The following is a 13706-nucleotide window of genomic DNA, read 5'->3' as shown; positions in this document are numbered from 1 at the left end:
CGGATATATATACCTTTATGAAAAAAAGCCTATAATAAGCTGATATTGGAAATACATACATAATTTCATAAATATGGTGATTTATGACTATCACATACCTCTTTTATATATATATATATGTACTATTATCGATATAATCGATTGTACTTTGGGTATTTAAAAAAAATAAAAGATACCAAAATGCAGTATTGTAAACCTAATATTTTGGAAAATATTTTGGATTAGACCAGCTATAATCCGTCTTTTATAAGCACATATGAATGTTTAATCAGGTTTTGAACATCATTGAATCCATTTAGAAAATATTGTTCACTACTCAAGAATTAAGTCATAATGACAACTGCAAAAGAGAAAGATATTTATTCTTCAGATTACCAAATTCCAAAAAGACGAGTCAGCTAAAAAAATCAAACAATTTACATTTATGTATTATTGTATTCATGTCTTGGCGTTTTACTTCTCCTGTATTGGACACACTTGAGCCTCCACTCTAGTGCATTATATCTAGAGTTGTATAAAATATGACCTCTCAGTATGTTAAGATAAAAGAAACTGAAAGTGAACATGGTAGCACTGACTGTTTGGAAAAAGTTTCAGAGGAGAGCATCTAAGCTGGTATGCCGTTTTATAATATCAACTAGAAGCAGACGTGAGAATAATAAAATACATACAAATATTACTCAGTGTCCTACAAGCTTAAAATTACTTCTGTGCTAATCCTCAATTCTATTGTTTGGGTGTGAGCAGGATCCGAGATGATCATTCTCAGTACAGACATTTGAGACTAAGTTGGGTCCTATGCCAAGGGATTAAACTTAAGTAATTGAAAACGACTTATTTTAGGGCTAAAGCTTCAGAGAATACTCATCTCGAAATTCCTACCCCCCAATTATTTATTCATAAAATACTATACCTCATACAATAATAAATACAAATGAATGTTTGGTAATTATGAACAAGCTCAGTAATATAAAATCAACATAGTATTTGTATAATTTTTGGGTTGGGAATTTAACAGTATTTAAATATTAACACCAATTTTTACAACTTTAAATCTTAATATATGGTTTAATAGTGTTTATTTAATTATGCCCATTCCAACACACTTTTATGTTTATATATGCACAACATCATATTTATCAATTATCATATCACAAACCCTTCTCTCTTGCTCCCTCTCCTCCTTCCACCTAATGTGAGGGAGAAGAGGAAAGAACAATGTGCAGCCATATTGGAGAATATTATATTGGTGACCTGCCTGCACGCGAGTTCTGGGACCATCTGCCTCCTTTTTTCTTTGACTGCACCTCCTTAATTCCACACTATCGCCGCCATTTTGTCTGAGAAGAATAATAATTACTTGACGCACGACTGTGACACTGCGATACTTATTCTATCCTCCTTTTCTCTTCTTGAATATCCTTACGTCACACGACCAATAAGACTACATAGACGCTGGATAGCTAAAATGACGAGGATTCATGAGTAGTAGTAATGTTTCTAACGTGCTTAATAGTTCTGTGTTCAGGTGCTTTGTTACAACCAGCGTCCATGGATTCGGAAGGTAGGGCTTTGATTTTAATTTAGTTGACTCATTTTGAAGGATGTAAACTCACTAAATGTTTATACTTCTATAATCTCTCTATGTGGCGGGATCCCTCCCATTTAATTTAATACTTCAGAGTGAGTTTACAATAAGATAATAAAATACATTTCTGGTAATGGTTTACATAACCAACTAATTTATCGTGTCTTAATATCCGACACATGACTCTTGAATATGGTCTGATCCAATAACATTCTCATTATCGTCTTTATTTAGAACATTTTTATCAAAATATTAAGTTTTTAAGTCCCATTATAGATTTATTATCCAAACTGCTTAACTTATCAATTCTTGCATTGAACTAAAAACGACGTATTTTAAATAAATTCGTTAGGCCTAGTCTTTACTCTACTTTCCAGGAAACTATTTGGGACATGGTGGAAGAGGCCTGTTATCTTCCTTACAATACGTCTCAGTATGGCTTGAGACTTGTTTAGGTCTGGATTTATTACATTCCCCTTCGTCTGAGTATACAAAGTTCAACAAGGTTTTATACTTCTAACTCCCTCGTAGAGCCTGATTCTTACTCTTTGTCTTTCACAGACTTACTTAAATTTGTTTTCTTTAAGAACTAAATACTAATAAAAACAGCTTTTTTGTAGGCAAGACAAATTAATTATAGTACTTTGTAATTTAAAATATTAATTTTTAGTTAGATATGTTGAAAAAATAATAGGTATTTATTATATCTTGTGATGAGAAAGTAGAATTAAATTATATAGAAAACTATTAGACATAATTGTATGTCTTAATAATAAATATTTTCCAAGCAAGTAGTTATTATTTATATATTTTTCAAATGAATTTATTAGAAATATTTATAATATTTTATGTACTTGTGTCTGTCTAAGCAAATATAAATATTGCTATTCTTTAAAAAAAAAACAAGAAAAGAAACATTAGTTCTATTGTGTTTACTTAAACCAAATCAATTATTTTATTTTATATATAAGAAATCCTACTATAAATCTCAATTTCTAACCTATAGTTTCACAATCTTGATTTTGGCCTATTTTTAAAAAAAATAAGAGTTTTGTTGAAAGAAATGAACAAGGATTCCAATTTAAAAAAAAGAATATATATATATATATTTATTACATTTTGATCCTATTTGAGCATTACTCTTGCAATAATTTAATATCAAAAACGGAAAATACAAGTTAAGTTATCTTCAAAAAATAAAGCCAGTTATCATAAAAATACAGAAAAAAATTAAATGTATTCTTTTGTTTTCTTCAATACATTACAATATATAATATTTTTTTGTTTTGTTTTAAAATAGCTCAATGGATTTTTTGAATGTACATACATGTTTGGACAAAATAATATATTTAGTAAATTTAGCAAAATGTAAGCATTCTCAAATATTTAATGTTATCGTTTCTAAGCAGAATTGCGAAAATTAGTTGATTAATATAGGTGACACTTCATATAAAGCATTACTAGATACTGGTAATTGTATTCAAACTTGAGTAGAATCAAGTATTTATTGATATGTGAGTAATTTGTGGCTATATATCCATAATTACAAAGGACCTTTAGAGGCAAAGAATCATACAGTAATTTTTGTTAGGACTTTAATCTAGCAATACCCTATGAATCCATTAAAAGTATTTACTAATTAGGCCAGTCATAAACAATTTGGAGATATAGTTTATCTATTTATGATTTAGATATAAATAATTTTATTTAAAAAAATTATAAAGAGAACTCCAAGTCCAGATATGGGCTGGCTAATAATTAATTCATTCGCCAGTATCAGTATATTCTAGATGTAAGAAGAGATAGTTTATGATTTGAAGACATATTTGTTTTTGAATTCTTGGACTTGTATTTTCATATACAAAATTAAAAGTAACATAATAATAATTTCAAATATAATTGGCATTGTTGTTTAGTCTTTTAAAATTAATGTTTATTCCATTAGCAAAGCTCTTATTTGTGTTTTGACGTCATTATTTGTTTTGGAATTTTTAAGCCATTTTTTTTTTTCAACGAAAAATCTCACGCTTTTTTTTTTATCCGTAAAAATTCGAATAATCAAAGCCGGTTTGTGTTTTGGATCTTTTTTGATAATACAAGTTTACTTATACCTTACCTCAGTACTTCCGATCCGGGCCAAGAAATGTCATATCTTTACTCAAATATCGTGATAATTGCTATTGTTATTTTCAAATTAAATTTTATTCTATTAGAAGACCTCTGTTATATTAACCAAAATATATTTTATTTTTTCTTATTGGGAGACATCAAGACATCATTACACATCCAAGAGCTCTTCTAACAGAATATAATTCTATTTAACTTTAAAGAGGTTTTACGTCAAGGTAACAAAAAACGATAAAAACCATCATCGATCATAACTTTTGAAAAAAAAGGGAAAAAAAGAAATACATGTGCAAACTAGAATAGACAAAATTTTGGCGTTCGGTAAAAGATTACATGTGAAAGAAAAACCTGTGTAATAACTAACATCGTCTTATTTTATAATAGATGGAAAACTTTGATGTAGGTAAAAAAAATGGTGTCTTTGAAAATAAGTTAGTAATGATATGTATGTAACATAATCAACTCTTATGAAGAAGGGATTTATAAAGACTTCAAAGAATCGACAGTTGTGTCACAAATGAATAAATTAGTTTATATTTCAAATACATTAAGAAAGTAATTTTGTGAATTATCTAATTATTTGGGTCTTGACGTATCTATACGATTTACATTTTTGTTCAAGCGCATATCAATATTAACATTTTCTAAAAAGAAACATAAAATAGGCACAAAATTATGTAATAGTTTGGCAAATCAGTCAATCATACAAACTGATATTTTTTAATATATATATTCATATATTTATTCTCAACCAAAAAAGGCTAACATAAATATTATCAATAAATAAGTTCATGTGAAAGCCTTCTTGATGTAAATCTATGGAAACTGGACCACTCCTGTTAGGAGTAGCACGCACCCTATCCTACTTATTATGTATATTTTTAATTTATTTGCGACAAGAGCTTTAATTTTTTAGCAAACATGACAAGTTTTCAGGAAAATAACAAGAATTTAGATATTAAAATTCACATAAACACATAGAAATTGAATTATAATAAAAGTAATTTTTACAAATTACTTCATATTTTCAGAGTAAAGATAGTAATTCATATGACATCCATCTGGATCTTTATTCGTATATATACTTACAGTTGTAAGTGCATAATTTGTATTTTGATACATTTTACGTTTGTAATTTTTTGGAAATAAACACATTCAGCGATATTTTTGGTGATCAGTGTTTTTGTTTAAAATTATTAAGTGAACTTTTTGATGGAACTACATAGCTCAATGGACTACAACCTCATCAGAAATTATTTTTTTGAGCTCAATGAGGCTAAGTTAGCTCCCCTGTTGTTCCAAGAAAAGGAAAAATACTTTATTTATATGCACTTCAAAGAAGATTCCTAGATAAAATGGAGTATATATAATACTATAATGTTAACTTATACTTATAGGAATATTTAAAAAAATTGTCAATTTTTTTTTTAAATTATTTTTATGACCTTTTCTCAATCAAAGGACACCAGTGTCCCAAAATTCAATTTTGCTCACTGCCCTTGTTTTTAAACAAAATATTATTTTTTTGTTTATGTTCGATAGATAAGATGTCAAACTCACATATAGATTGCCCTATTTTTTATTCAGCGTATTTTTATGTTTGTATCAACCTTTAAAAGTTAGCTGTCAAAATATCAGTACAATCTGTTATTTAGATTGTTAGTTATCGTGCTAAGTGTGACGCTACTTTAGTAATTATCGCTACAATGGATCAAAAATTATTTTGTGTTTAATTTTTAACTACTTTTTGATTGGAAAAAGTACTGTTCAAGCTAAGCAATGGCTTTAAATGTTTTATGGAGACTCTGCTCCATACAGTAAACAAAAAATAATAATAATTTATAAAAATCCAATTTTGAGCAAAAAAAAAATTGTTCTCTTTGTTAAGCCTAGGACTTGTCGCCCCAGGTTTTATATTTCATATTTTATAATAATGCATCAAAAATTAGTTTGGAATATTTTGTGGACCATTGAATATTATCATATTAGTTTTATTTTGTGTAGCATCTTTTGTTGTACTGATGATATTTAAATACAATTGATTGAATTAAATATAGGTGATGGAAATCAAATCAAATTTATTTTCAAATTAATGCTGGTAGTGCAACAATTTTATAATAAACTCAAGCGAAATGTGTGTATTTTGTAAGACAAGATAAATAAATAATAACTACTTTTGTACGAAGTGCACAAAATCTCTATGTCGTCACTTTGTCGCACTCTCTTAGGCCAACATAGGCACTGAGACAGTTGATATTTTTTTAGATGCCTTGTTTAAACTTGCAACAGTTGGAAAAAATGGAATCAATTGACGAATTCGTGGTCCCAAATATTTGGAAAAGTCTTGAGCCCTCCTTTAAATCTTTAAAAATACTTAGACTCCGTGAGACGTTCGTTTGTAAGCTTAGGAGGGAATTTGAGGCCTTAAAGTTGATTTTTAGGCAACCACAATATAGGTTGATTCTCAAATGGTTCCAAAACAATTTTAACGACTTCATCTCGACGGGCTTTGGCCTCCAAACTGGTGGATATAAACAACTCATATATATTCAATAAATAAAAAATATTATTCTTAGCGCAAGTACTATGTATGGTGGATTTTTGTGACGTCACGTAGCTCGGCTGAAGCGCTTAAAATACTTATATATTCGTATTTCTCCGTTGTATAATTTACTTTAAAATCAGTATTAATATTATTTTTCCCTATATTTTCCTCATCAATTTCATGGAATGTAATTTACATATTTTTGTCTTGGGATCATGTGGTTAGCTTTTTATATTTGTAAAACCTTTTTAATAAACTAATGCAAACAATAAATGAAGGATAAAAGTCTGCTAGATAATATTATAAAATTAATTATTATATGCATTCATCAATACTGCTGTTGGATAATTATCAGGATGAAGATAAATAATGCACGCTGTGAGTAATAGGTATCAATATTTTCTTTTTTGACTTCTACTACAATTTAGTCAAATATAATAACTTAAGACAATATTAACATAAATATTTTTAAAGTTAATTAAACCGTGTAGTAGAAAGTTATAAAATAAAATAAATAATATTTGATTGTGTTTTAAAGATAATTCGGAAAAAAAGACAACATTTTTGTAAAAAAAGTCAATTTTCTATAAAATCTTTTAAGAATTGTTTAAAATTTGTCAGTGAATATGTTTTGCACATTTGAAGTATATGAGAGCTTAATATTCCTCAAGAAATTTAGCAATAGTGCAACAGTAGTCTAGTAGTCTGTACATATTTGTGCAATGTCACAAAATTCTACCCAAAAATACTTTGTCTCCTAGCATGTATGTAATAATATCACACGTTATTTAAAAAGGGACACTTTAGCCTATTGTAAAATTATATTTTGTTTTTAAATAATGAATCAATATTTGTAATGATCCACAAAAAGTAACACACAAAAATCGATTAATTATTTGGGTCACTGCTCATCAAATCTCTCAATTTTCAAATTATATGTTAATGCTATGATTTAAGAGCTTTTTTGGTGGTTTTATCGTGTTTCAAAGTTTAAAGCGAGCGGGTTTGGACAATTTCCAATGTCCAGTAACTTGTATTCTTGATTTCAAGGTAAACTTATGATATATTTATCGAAATACCATTAGAAACCCAAATGAACTTGAATTTGTGTATAAATTTATTTTATCATAGTAAGTTTAATAATGTAAAATGAACTCATCCAAAGATACATCCCTCAATAAATAGCTTACAGAAATTTATTATACAAATTTTTAAGGCTTATTTTAGACATGTGGTAGAGCGAAGCAGAATATGAAAGTTAAATTTTCGTAAACTGCGTATACTCATCTACGCTAATTTCTATATCTTGTAAAAAAATCTCATTTTGAGAGATGTGGCCCGTCATGACAAAAGGAGGTTGAATAATTTTATCGAAATTTCAATTAGATTAAATTATTACATTTTAGTTCTTTGACGATTTATCATTATTTACAAAAACAATTTATTCTTATTAACCCTTCGGTGTTGACAGAAGATATGTATAACCAAAATTAGTTGCCATAGTAAAGGAATGATAAATAATGGGTGAAGTAAAAAGAAATCCATTATTAACAAAATATATTTTTTAATTTCTTTTTTCTATTAATGTTACACTTCTTGGCAATTAAAAAAGTGTTTACATGACACTTTTACTCGACAATTTACATTTTTATTCACATTTTTGACAATTGACCTTCTAGAACATGTTGGATCTTTGACATCAAAATTACTTAAACGGAGTCAACAAAATCAAAATTGTAAATGATTGCCTGTTACAGTATGATAATCATAAACACTATTCACATTATCAACCGTATTCCTTCGGCTTTTGCCTTTATTGAACAAAAACAATAAAATATGGCGCATTTTTCCTTTTGGGTGTCCATCTTTGAAGCAGGCTCAAACAATACAGAGTCATAGAATCACAAAAGACTATAAGAAGTTATTTAGTAGAAAATTTTGTCTTTTCCACACCATCTGAAATACAACGGGAGATACACATTACTAAAACCATCTTTTCGAAGAAAAAAAAATTGAATTTATTTTCACTACACCTATTATATATATATATTTAAAGGCTTTTAATTCAAATAAAGGTTCAAAACTATTGCTAAAATTCTTGGCCACGTTAACTCATTTTACAAATTTGAATACAAAGCCTATAATGGACTCAAATATACAAATAAATATTAGCCGATATGTAGATATAAAGTAACCAAATATATTGGGATTATTTCCTTTTCTTGATCAATATGGTTTTATGTTGACATGCCACATATGTGAAAGCCATTTATTATATAGCTTTCAAAATAAGGGGATATAGGCATGTAAATACTCTACATATAATTTAAAACTTGCATATGTGGACTTATTTAATATTATTCTTACTCACAATTTTGATAATTTTTTTGTCTGCTTCACAAAAAAATGCACTTATAATAGAATAAAATGAAAGTTTATTTTACCTTTTCCTTTAAGTTTTAATACAATGAATATTTTTAGGCTATAATTCATTGCATCAAGTTATGAACGAGGAAAAAAAGTTAAATATGCTTGTGTTTTAATATCTCGATATACCTATATGTGTTAGCTAGTTATAATATTATAGCATATTGATAGTTTTCATCAAGATGAATAAGTTTTCACTTTATATCAATGATTTAATTCAGTGATTGGACTCTCCGGGTGCGGCTTATCAATCTTTACAAAAAACATAACTTTATTTACCTTTAATTTAAATTAAATATAAATTCCATTCTTAGATGAGCAAAAAAAGAGATAAAATAGTTAAGTTTTTGGCACTCCTTCGTGAAGGAAAGAGTGCGGTAGAGACTGCTTGCTAATTGGGCGGATCCAGATCCGCTATACGTAGTTCATTGGAGAATGGAGGACCCCAACAGCATAGAAAGCGTCCAGGAGCTGACAGGAAGCAAATTCGTTATTCAGAATTGACCAAGAATCCTTTGGAGGCAGACCGAGCAGTGATGGGTAAATACAGCATTTCCAAATGGAAATATGGTGCTATTGCAAAATGGGGCCCTGAACACACGGCAAAAGGGTACAGAATTACTCAAGAATAATCTGGACTTCTGGTCCAAAGAGATGTGAGCTTCCATACAATCGAAACCTGAGCTTGTTGGACTTTGCCTTTTGCCTGCACATCGATTACAAAGTCTGTAAAATTCATCATTCAATATCGATGCCTTGAGGGTTTCTGCTGACAAGTGCTGGGGCACCATAGATATGTACTTCCATTTCTTCAGGAAGAGGCTAACGGCTGTAATTGAGGCATTTGGAGGTTCCATTTAATTAATTTGTTATTTCAATGTACAAAACCAAACAAAAAAAAAATAATCACAAAAGTCGGACATTTTGTCTTAAAATTACATCTAGTTGAAGTTATTGCATTCCTTTGTAAAGTTTGAAAATCCGTACCTGGTATAGTCTATAAAAAATTATTTCAACTCCTAGCAGTTTTTTTTTTAAATTACATTTTTTTCTGCTTTGGCCATAGAACCACAGGATTTTTTCTGAGATCAAGAACAACATGAATGTTTCAAATGGAGATTGGAACTTATCTAATAGCCAAATCTGAAGAATTTTTGTAGAAGGTTTGGAAATCCGACTTATGCAAGAGGGTGATACTATAACAAAATCCGAAATTCCATCTTTATGGAGTTCATAGTAAATGAAGATTGTCGTATAACATCTCATATAACCTCAGTACGTCTAAAATAACTTATAAAATGAATTTATGAACATATTGGTTTATAGAATGAGATAATGTTATGTACAAATAAAGGCTTTCAAACATTAGCTAATACAAACCTAATAGATTTGGATGGAAAAATATAAGTTGACTGTGCACTTTTTAAGGTATTACATAAGGTTAAGAACAAAGGGGGCCGTAAAGAGTTTAATTAAAGTTTTAGCAAATGGGGAAATTACTCAAGCCAGGTATGTATATAGAAAAATAATATTTATATTAAATCCCTATATTTAAATTAGTAAATTTGTAATTGACTCATACGCATATTAGACTTTGTTACTTCAATATACACAATACATAATTACCAGAAACAAAATATATTTGACTAGTTATAAGGTAGGACTGTTTGAATTTTGAGTAATATTTTCAAAACCAGCTTGCTTGTCTTTGTTTGGATGTATTTTAGTCCAATTAACAAATGTAAAAAAAAAAATTAGATTTTTTCATTTAGTTGCACTCCAAAAAACTGGAACGAGTTACGAGACATAATTTCCCCTAAAAATTCACCGGTTCACTTTATTCTCCAATAATTGTGGACTTCTTAGAAAGTTGTTTGATGACTCTATTCCGACTAATTACAACCCAAGGATTCCAAATATAGCATTAATTTTGTCCTATCTCTCTGGCCAATCACTGCCTATTTGTGAGCGGGACGTTGTGTCAAAGTGTATAGTTGATTTCACATTATCTGGTTTGAGATATAATGCCATTGCAGCTTCCTTTTCCTGGTGTATTGCTTTACTTTGCTTGTAGTCAACTTGTACCCTCGAGTAACTAAAATTATTTTAAAAGGATTGTAAATCAAAACTAATCCATTATTTATTGTTGCAAAATTAGTTGAGCATCTGTAAATAATTAAAAATTGGTAATCATAAGGAAGTACTTGCATCAATAAAGTAATAATTTATTATAAATGGGGACATTTTAATTAAGAATACAAAAATGGCAACCCTTGTCAATGTATAAAATAATTGGGAGGATAACTACTCAACTTCCATGACGTTTCATTAAATTAACTACACGTATGTAGGTAAGAAAGGAAGGAAATAATCACAAATCCCGCATCGTATCTTCAAGGAAATATGCAGGAACTACTCCAATGTCGATCTACAACTTTGAGTTAAACCAGGGCTTATTCTTATATCTTCTCTACAAATCCTATGCGAAAAGTGAAAACATGACTTCTTTGCACTGATTAGGTATCAGTAGACAATTTTGTATTACAATTAGTCCAATAGATCAAATAAATGGAAGTCAATATACATAGTATAAATTTATATTTTATTCTCTAGGTTTTCGAACTCACGTACATTGATTTCATGAAAATAAAAATCAAACTTAGATATAAAATGCAACACGCTCTGGAGAATTTATTACCTTGAACTCAATGTGCGTTGGTTTGATTCACAGTTACTCTTAAAGAAAGAAATATATATAATGTATATTGACTTCAAAGACAATGCCTAGTTCAGATGAAGTAATTATCCTCCTATAATTAATGCAACTCCATCTAACCCCTAAAAGGATAATTTAAATAAAATAATATAAAAAGGCCCGATTTTCTGTGAAGTGACTTAGTTTTATTAACTATTATATACATACATATTCATATTCAGGAAGCAATAGTTTCATAAATCAAAGCATTTACTTGCGCGTGAAATTTTTATTAGGAGGCAATCCTAAAAATGTTTTTAATTGTCAAATTTTCATTATTTGCTTGAGACTCATAATGGAACTAAAAATACGCATTCGGGTTCTTGTCAGTATCAACATATATTGGCAATAATTAGTGTATTTAAAAATTACCTGTTTATGGCCAACACTCTTGGGGGTACAAATTTGGCCTCAATAGATACCTGTGAAAATTGGTTATCCAAGTTTTTTGGCAATAGGGACAAGGGCTTCTACGAAAAGGGTATTATTTTGTTGGATTCTCGTTGGCAAAAAGTTATCAAACAGAATAAGGGCATACTTTGGTGAAATTGGAAGATTGTAACACTTCTTATAAAGCATTCAAATAAAGAAGCGAAAAATACGAATTTAATTTTCCTCAAACAATTATATACTTAGGAGGGAAGGATACTTTTTGTAGATGTAACCTGGATACTGTTTATGTTTTTTATCTTTTGAGGAGAGAACATCGAATCATAAACATATCACAAGTTCGTGTGCTCATGAAAAACGGCAAGTAATACTGAGGATTTGTTGAGGAGTCATAAATGTAAGTCCTCGTTATAATCAAAGTAGAATTCAGGATCTACATTCGAGATATTCCTTCATATTTTTTTTTTTGCTAAAAACGGAGTGACATTTGTTTTTATTTATTCCCTGGTATACTTATTTGCAGCTAATATATAATGGAACATAATAATAACTAAGCTGTTTTCGTTCAAAATACTCTTCAAATAGTCAAAACTACAATCTTTAAGTTTGGTTTGTTTCTTTTTAGCGTACCGGCAAGTCATAACTTTACAACTTTACTGCCTATAATCTGATCGACTAAAAAAGGACTAATTGTCCTTTTTTTACATAAAAATATGATCCCCCAAATTTACTATCAATATATATATTACATTGATTTTATTCATAAAGTTTTTAATGTATTTAATGAAATTATAATAATTATTTTCCTCTGAATAAACCTACCTTGCAATTTATCTTCCTCACATATTCAGAGTGCAATTTTAAGTTGTCGACTCTCCCTTGATAAAAACGTTGGATGCTGGAATAAGTTGATGCAATCTCCTTAATCAATACAAAAATGTGATTAGTTATTGATTAGTTGTTTTCTTGAAAAGCATTCAAAGGTAGTTATATTTTTCGCTTTTTAATATTTTTTGGAAATTGAAAGATAAATGAATTTTTTATTAAAACAAATAAGTTTTGTCCAATAAAGTATATTGAACATATACTCTCTCAGTTCCTTGACACACAGAAATTGTGAAAGGTATATAAGGCCTCCTAAATCTTTCTTTTTAATCAATACTAAATTGTTGTGATCAAGTTTGTATGAGTCTGTCAATGCTAATTTAGAAGAGATACAAAAAAGACGTCTTTGCAATATTTACCTCCTTCCTATATTTGAAAGCTTTGGCTTTTCGGTTTTTAGCTCTTTTTGTAAGTGCTGCACTTTCAAGATATTTCCTTTCGAGTGTATTAACATTACCATTTTATCAAAGATGACATTTTTTGAAGTTTTTGTTGTAATTCTTTCCGTCTTATTTTTCTCCTTTCCTCTCAGATTTTATTTTTTAATCTTTTTTTCTCTATTCCTCAAACATACCTAATAATTGATTTAATTAAAACTATAATTTCTATATTTTATGGTTTTTGAGTACATTATTAATATTAAATTTTAAGTTCCAATTCCTGTAACTTTGGGAAAGAAATTATCTTCATTTTGATGAACGCCGTGAGCTGTTCGGCCGGATATATTTCTGCATAAATTCTGGAATTCCTTTGAAAATGATTAGTATGGTATTTTCATGTAGGTGAGATTGCTCAATTTCCAAAGTTTTGTATCAATGAGCCTCAAAGTGACTTGAACTGCGGATTTTGAAGGTTTAAATTTGACCCTCCTGGTGTTTCGGATCCACTCTCTATATCAAATAATGACAACATAATTATCTTCATAGTTGAAATGTCATATTAGTTATTTATTAACCTAATCATAAGTATGAATGATGAATTTATATCTA

The 13706-nt window shown here is 28.9% G+C and overlaps 2 long non-coding RNA genes across 2 annotated transcripts; one reads left to right on the top strand and one right to left on the bottom strand.

Moving 5' to 3' along the window:
• The first annotated feature begins 268 nt into the window (after positions 1–268).
• Positions 269–2375, top strand: LOC121125407 (uncharacterized). Its single transcript, XR_005866649.2, has 2 exons — positions 269–1564; positions 1966–2375. It is a non-coding gene; the product is annotated as an uncharacterized lncRNA (long non-coding RNA).
• Positions 2376–7613: 5238 nt separating this feature from the next.
• Positions 7614–13237, bottom strand: LOC139906473 (uncharacterized). The gene is made up of 2 exons (XR_011782016.1): positions 13077–13237; positions 7614–12753 (listed from the first exon to the last, which is right to left on the bottom strand). It is a non-coding gene; the product is annotated as an uncharacterized lncRNA (long non-coding RNA).
• Between the last annotated feature and the right edge of the window lie 469 nt (positions 13238–13706).

This window comes from Lepeophtheirus salmonis, chromosome 10, assembly GCF_016086655.4.
Source record: "Lepeophtheirus salmonis chromosome 10, UVic_Lsal_1.4, whole genome shotgun sequence".
In the NCBI taxonomy this organism is placed as follows: domain Eukaryota; kingdom Metazoa; phylum Arthropoda; class Copepoda; order Siphonostomatoida; family Caligidae; genus Lepeophtheirus; species Lepeophtheirus salmonis.
The sequence above is the reverse complement of the archived record's forward strand: the minus strand, read 5'-3'. Positions and strand labels throughout refer to the sequence as shown.